At 47.2% G+C, this 6,427-nt stretch overlaps 1 protein-coding gene across 3 annotated transcripts in view; it reads right to left on the reverse strand.

Moving 5' to 3' along the window:
- Positions 1 to 5,637, reverse strand: part of STAT4 (signal transducer and activator of transcription 4) — a 62,765-nt gene extending 57,128 nt beyond the window's left edge. For 2 of the 3 annotated variants that reach the window (XM_075118027.1, XM_048869910.2), the window contains exon 1: positions 5,459 to 5,636. The gene's annotated coding sequence lies outside the window, so the exon portion shown is untranslated. Of the gene's footprint in view, positions 1 to 5,458 lie in introns of all 3 variants that reach the window. The other variant, XM_075118028.1, reaches the window with a different exon arrangement.
- Between the last annotated feature and the right edge of the window lie 790 nt (positions 5,638 to 6,427).

Below are 6,427 nucleotides of genomic sequence, written 5' to 3' on the forward strand. Positions count from 1 at the left end.
ATCCAACTTCTCCCGGGCAGACTAGAGTGGGAGGGGTGGCCATCAGGAAGCTGGTTATACCTCCCTGATTCTCTGCCTTAATCCTGAGCACACATTAGAGTAGCTTAGAGGCTGCTCTAAAGAGCACCTGTTGGAATCATGTTCCAGCCAGTGCTCCTGCCTAACCCTCTCCATTCCTCCCCACCCCTAACATACTTCCTATGCTGGGGGCTGCAAAGAGGGAGTGACAAAGGAGCAAGCTATATCAGCTCAGTATCCCTAGCATGGTCTCAGTGGTACAAAAGAGGTAGAGAGTGAGCCGACGAAGTGAGCTGTAGCTCACGAAAACTTATGCTCAAATAAATTTGTTAGTCTCTAAGATGCCACAAGTACTCCTTTTCTTTTTACGAATACAGACTAACATGGCTGCTACTCTGAAACCTGAGAATTTAGACCATATTTATTTTTTTAATTTACATTTTTATGTTGTAAAAAGTTATTACCAATCAATGCTGCAGATATTTTGCATATTTCAGAGTAAAACAGATAAGGGGAAAACACCCAAACAACAAAAATGTTGCTACAATGGCCTGTAACGCCTTTATTATTAATTATTATTTGATGATATTACCTAAAAGTCCCAATCTCTGCTTGAGACCTGTAACAGGGTGGGTTTCTCTTTTTAGGGCCAGGAGGCCTGGGGCAGTCAACCCTGTGCTGTAATTAGCCCCATCTTAGCTAGACGGGGTAGGGCTAATTGTGGTCAGGTGACAGTATGAGACACCTGAGCCTCACAAAAGGGCTGAGAAAACTCAGTTTGGAAGATGAATCACAGGGAGCAGGCTGGGTTCTTGTAGGTCCTTAAATAGGGGGTGGAAGAGGGAATGAATCTGAAAGGGGATTCTAGGAAAGGAGCCAGAGTGACTTAAAGGTAACCCACAAGGGATAGGGAGCTGAGTCTGGAGGGTGGGCTAAAGATGAGCCCAAGCAGTGTGAAAGACCCTTTTGTTTGTGTGAGTTGCTGTTTTGGGCTTTCTGTACCATTGGTCAGGCACAGGGCCAGAGGAGAGGAGCAGGGAGGTTCTAGAGGTGACAATCCCTCCAATACGCCATCCTGGATGTTGGGGATGGTACTGTGGTGAGTGGAACTGCTTACAGGGCCCCATTGTACTAGGTGCTGCACAAAAATTACAGCTTGTTGAAGTGGTTTTGAGAGAAAAAAGACTGTGGAACTGTCAGTCTTTTGAGACAAATGTAGATTAACAGTTTTTCAATGTGAAAATTCAAAATGAAGCATTTTATTTTGAGTCGTTTCATAACGTCAAACATGGTCTTAAGCCATATATTCAGTGTCTTCATTATTACAACAATCTGTAACCTTCTAACCCCCTTTTTTGTCCTATGACTACAGGGTGTTAATGGGCCACTTCACCTAGAATGGCCCCTTAGTTTAGCATTAGTAGTTAGCACATTGCATCTCTTTGACCTTGTATTTAGCTGTTACACTCTAGGTATGTCTACATTGCAATTAAACACCTGTGGTGCACCTGTGCCAGGTGACTTTAGCTCAGAGGCTTGGGTTAAGGGGCTGTTTAATTGCAGTTTAGACTTCAGCCTGAGCCCAAACATTAAAACTAAACAGCCCCTTAGCTCAAGCACTGAGAGCCCAACTCCACTGGCATGGCCCAGGCATGGGTGTCTAAACTGCACCGAGTACCTTTCCCAGACCTGAGGAAGAGCTCTGGGTAGCTCAAAAGACACCCCCCCACCCCCCAACAGAAGTTGGTCCAATAAAAGCTATTACCCCACCCACCTTGTCTAGCTAACTTTAAAAAAAAGCATTTTGTTTTGATTGAAAATATAACAATTTTGTAGAACTTTATTTTTGGGTGACTTGTTGATATTTCAATTTGTTGTCCCATTTTGTTGTGATGCGTTATTCATAAAGCAGAATTTCCATTCTGTAGAAAATCCTGATGTTTTAAAAACAAACAAAAAACAACCCTAGTTCTGAATCTGAAAAATCAATTTTCCATAGAATCCAAATTCCAAAATGTTAATTCTCAAGACTGAACAGTTTACTTTGATGTTTAGATAAGGTAACATCATTTAGGGTATTTAATATAATTGTGATACTAAAATATTAATGTTAATGTCTACATTCAACAAAACTACAAAGTCAAAAGTGTTCTGTCTCATTGAAATGAAACGGTTCCATGTCCTCCAAATGAATTAAAAATAACTTTCTAGATGCTTAAAATTTTTAATTAAAGGGAAAATAATATTTTTTTGAATAAGAATCTCAAACCAAACACTAAAACATTATGAACTTCCATTTTTAGTTTTCATTGACCCAAAGGAAAACACTGAAGAAGTTGAAGTACTTTATGGGTATAATTGAGTCCTGTGGCCTTAATCAGGCAACATTAAGGGAGGTCAATGAGAGTCTTTCCGTAATAAGTACTGCATAACTTAGTCTTGTGATATGTGTTACTGAGTGCTGTACATTAAGTCAATAAGAGCACCTAAGTTTAAAAACTGATTAACAGCCAAATCTTGAGGTCTTTATATAATTACTGATTTATCCCCCCTCCAGATATTGTTATGAATATATGGCAATTCTCTCCAAAAAGAAGCTTGTGAATATTTATGCATTGATAATGATATGCAGATCTTATTCAGCATTCATTTCTCCAGGATTACATTATTACAATTTATAAAAACTCCCTGCAACATCACTTTCAAGCCGCCTCCTTTTTACATTTCTTCTATTTAGTGGAAGAGAAAATGTTACCAACTATTTACTTTTGTTTTCTGGTAATTGGGTATGAAAGCATTTCATTCCCTTTCTGCAGCTGTATTGATAACTTTACACAGTTTGCATAACTGATCAATGATGTATATGAAGAGGGAAATGCATGTGTTCCTTCCAAACTGATGACTGTGTCTTTTGCATATATAAAGACTAGTGATTTTTCTCACACACACAATCCATCCATCTTGTGCAACTTCTGTGGCCTGAGCTATAGAGGAGCTCAGACTAGAGCAGGAGTGGCCACAGTGAGCCTGAAAAGGAGCCAGAATTTACCAACGTACACTGCCAAAGAGCCACAGTAATAAGTCAGCAGCCCCCCGCATCAGTTCCCCAACACCACACCCTCTCCCCTGGCTCCCAGAGCCTCCTGCCCATAGGCAGCTCTGCTGAACAGCACCTCTCTCTCTCTCGCCCTGCACCTCCCGATCAGCTGTTTCTTGGCATGCAGGAGGCTCTGGAGGGGGAGGAGCGAGGGCATAGCAAGCTCAGGGGAGGGGGCGGGAAGGGGTGGAGTGGGGACAGGGCCTGTGGCAGAGCCAGGGGTTGAGCAGTGAGCCCCCCCGCCCCCGGCACATTGGAAAGTTAGCGACTGTAGCTCCAGCCCTGGAGTTGGTGCCTATACAAGGAACCACATATTAACTTCTGAAGAGCCACACATTGGCCACCCCGGGACTAGATGATCACAATGGTCCCTTCTGGCCTTAGACACACTTCAGTAGGAGTTTTGAGTGCAAAACTTTAATAGAATTAAATGGCTTTTGAGAATCCTGGAGTTTTGGATGTGCTAGGAACACCTAATAAGGCCCTAAGTAAGGACTACAGGATTTTGTCTGTAGTGTAAACTTTAAGGTTTCTTTTATGCTCACAGTCACTTGCCTGCATGACCCTTTGTACGATTGGGGCCTGTTTTGTAAATGGGAGACTTTTTTTTTTTTAAAGCATATCCAGCTCAAACACAAACAATACACATTGTGGCAGGCTTTCCATTTCGCTTTTAGTCACAGGGCATGAACATGGCAAATCTATTTACTTTTCTCTTGTGGTGAAACAAACTGTAAGACAACTTGAAGCACAGACTTTATTCAAATTCATACCAAAAAGTACTTTCCTTTTTCCAGGAAAAATTAAAGTTAAAAAAACTGAAAACATACATAGTTTAGTTTAGATTCTTATTCTAAAGCATCTAGTGCAGTACACAGAGCTGATATTGCAATGTAATGCAACAGACTATTTCTTAATGCTGCAATGTAACTTTCATATTTCATTTATGGTGTCAAAATAGTGTGTGTGCTATGCAGTTTGGATGATCTGTTTCTATAACTTATAAATACATTCTAGGACAGTTAAATTCAATGGTATGTTAGGAAAGCATCAGGGCTTCAAAATGTGCATCTTCTGAAACTATCTAATTCACAAATGGAAGGTAAATGCAGGGGTGCTGGAACAATTTGTATAGTGGGGGTGCTGAGAGCCATTGAACCAAACTGTAAACACTGAAATGACTTCAAGCCAGGGGGGTGCAGTAGCACCCCTAGTTCCACGACCTATGTCTAAATGTATCTGTTTAATTCTCAAAGCTCTGTGCTGTTAAGAGGGCCATTATTGTGCATAAGTGGGAATCTTATAAAACAGTGCCACAGCATCTACTTCTATTCGGTTTCTTTCAGGAGTTAGATTAATTTGTTTTCAAAACACAAATGGCCTGTACCCTTCTGGTAAAAGAAGATGATCTCTTAAGGCTGTCTTCGCACTATGCTCTAGCAGGGTTTCCGTGCAAATTTTGGGTTTCAGAATACGCTTCCTGAAAATGACTTCTTTCTGAACTTCTAACCGCAGAGCTTACCTGGGGAAGGCTCCCCCCCACCCCCTCCCCGAGGCCCAGGCCCAGGCCCATCTTTAATGGGGCACAATGGCAAGGAACCGCCTTCAAAGCTGCTCTGCAGAGCCCTGAGGAATCAGGGCTATGCGTACGGGGGCGGCGAAGGGGGCCAACGAGCTCGTCTCTGTCCCCTGTTTCCTCGGCTGGCCTCGCTCCTCCGTTCCGTCAGCTCTTCTCTGCAGGTGCCCACTCAAGAAACTTGCCCTTCCACGCCCGCGGTTGTGGGGCTCGCTGCCCCTTCCCCCCCCAGTTCGGCCCTGGAGCTGCCGGCCGCGGGGGCAGAGCTAGCAGCCGGGGCTGAGCTGCACGCAGCCCTTCGCGCAGCAGCCCCCGGGGCACGTGCTTCAAGATGGGTGGCCTCACTCGCCCCCACTCCAGGGAGCGCTGCGAGCGGGCGCCGAGCCGTGGGGGGCCCTGCCCGAGGCAGCCGCTGGCCTTGCCTGGAGGCCCCCTGGCTCCCCTGAAGGCCAAGCTCCCCCTGGGGGCCGGCTGTCCCCGCTTTTGCTGGGAGACCCAACTCCCCCCCCCCCCACCCGGCGCCAGCTGCTGCGACCCCTGCAGCGGCAGCTCGACGGGTGCCAAGAGCCGCAGCTCCTGCGCCCGCCCCGCTCTCCGTGCGGGGCCCCACCTGGGCCAGGCCGGCAGCTCGCGCGGGGCCAGGGCTCCCCGGGGAAGCCAGAGCGGAGCCCCAGCAGAGCCTGCAGCCCGGCTGCCCTCGCGCCCCCCGGCTGCCCTCGCGCCCCTCACCCGGTGCCCGCCGCTCTCCTCCCGCTCCTCCCACTTGCCTGTCCGAGGGGCGCCCCCAGGCAGGCTCCGCGGGTGGCGAGGCGCGCAGGCTGAGCTCCGCCGGGCGGCTGGCTGCCGGCCCCCGCCTGCCGCGCGCTTTATTCTGCGCGCTGCCTCCCGGCTTTCCTGTGCGTCAGCGGGGAGTCCCGGGCCCCGTCCCCGTCCCCGTCCTGCCCCGGAGACCCCACCTCGCCACTAGGGACTCCGCAGCGCCGCCCCCCGCCCCCGGCGTGTCCCCCGAGGAGACGAGACCCTGCGCAGTGGCGAACCGAGCATGGGCTGGGGGCTGGAATTGCACTGGGCGAACCATCCCCAAGGGGCGGGTGGGGGGCTGGCCAGGCTCGAGGCCACTGCGTGACCTGCTGCTGTTCCCACGCTGCACCCCAAGAGGTGGCTTTTGGAGTCCTGCTTTCCTACCTATCTACCTACTGCAGCTGTTGGCCCCAGCAAGGGGTGATTTGGCCAAGCATCGCCTTGCCCCCAGTGTTCCCACTGATGAAGCTTTGAGCATGATGTTGGCAACGGAACATTATTCTCCGAGCTATATTTTTCTTATTACGGTATTATTTTCTCTTTACATTTTTTTTCAACCTTATGTGATGCAGGGTTCAAAATGGACTCGTTTTCCCTTTTTTGCCAGAGTCTCTGTGACATTTTAAAATACCTTTATCAAAATCATGTTAGATTGTCATTAACAACTTTGTATGCCAAAAATGCTTGCTAACAATCCTGAATCCAGTTTCTATATATGTTTTCCAAAAGTGGAAAATTAAGCTGTTGACAGTTATTTGTGACAAGTTTGGTTTGGAGCGAGTGGGCCAGTTTTCATCAGAGAAACAAAAAATGTTGACAGGCTTTCTTATAGCCCTGTTACTGCTGAGTAGAGCCCTCCGAAACCTGTAATATGCTTATCCTCTTACTAGTGTATAGCGTGACCATATGTCCTGCTAAGATTCTCTTGCTTTTCA

The sequence above is a fragment of the Caretta caretta genome, chromosome 11 (assembly GCF_965140235.1).
Source record: "Caretta caretta isolate rCarCar2 chromosome 11, rCarCar1.hap1, whole genome shotgun sequence".
NCBI lineage: Eukaryota > Metazoa > Chordata > Testudines > Cheloniidae > Caretta > Caretta caretta.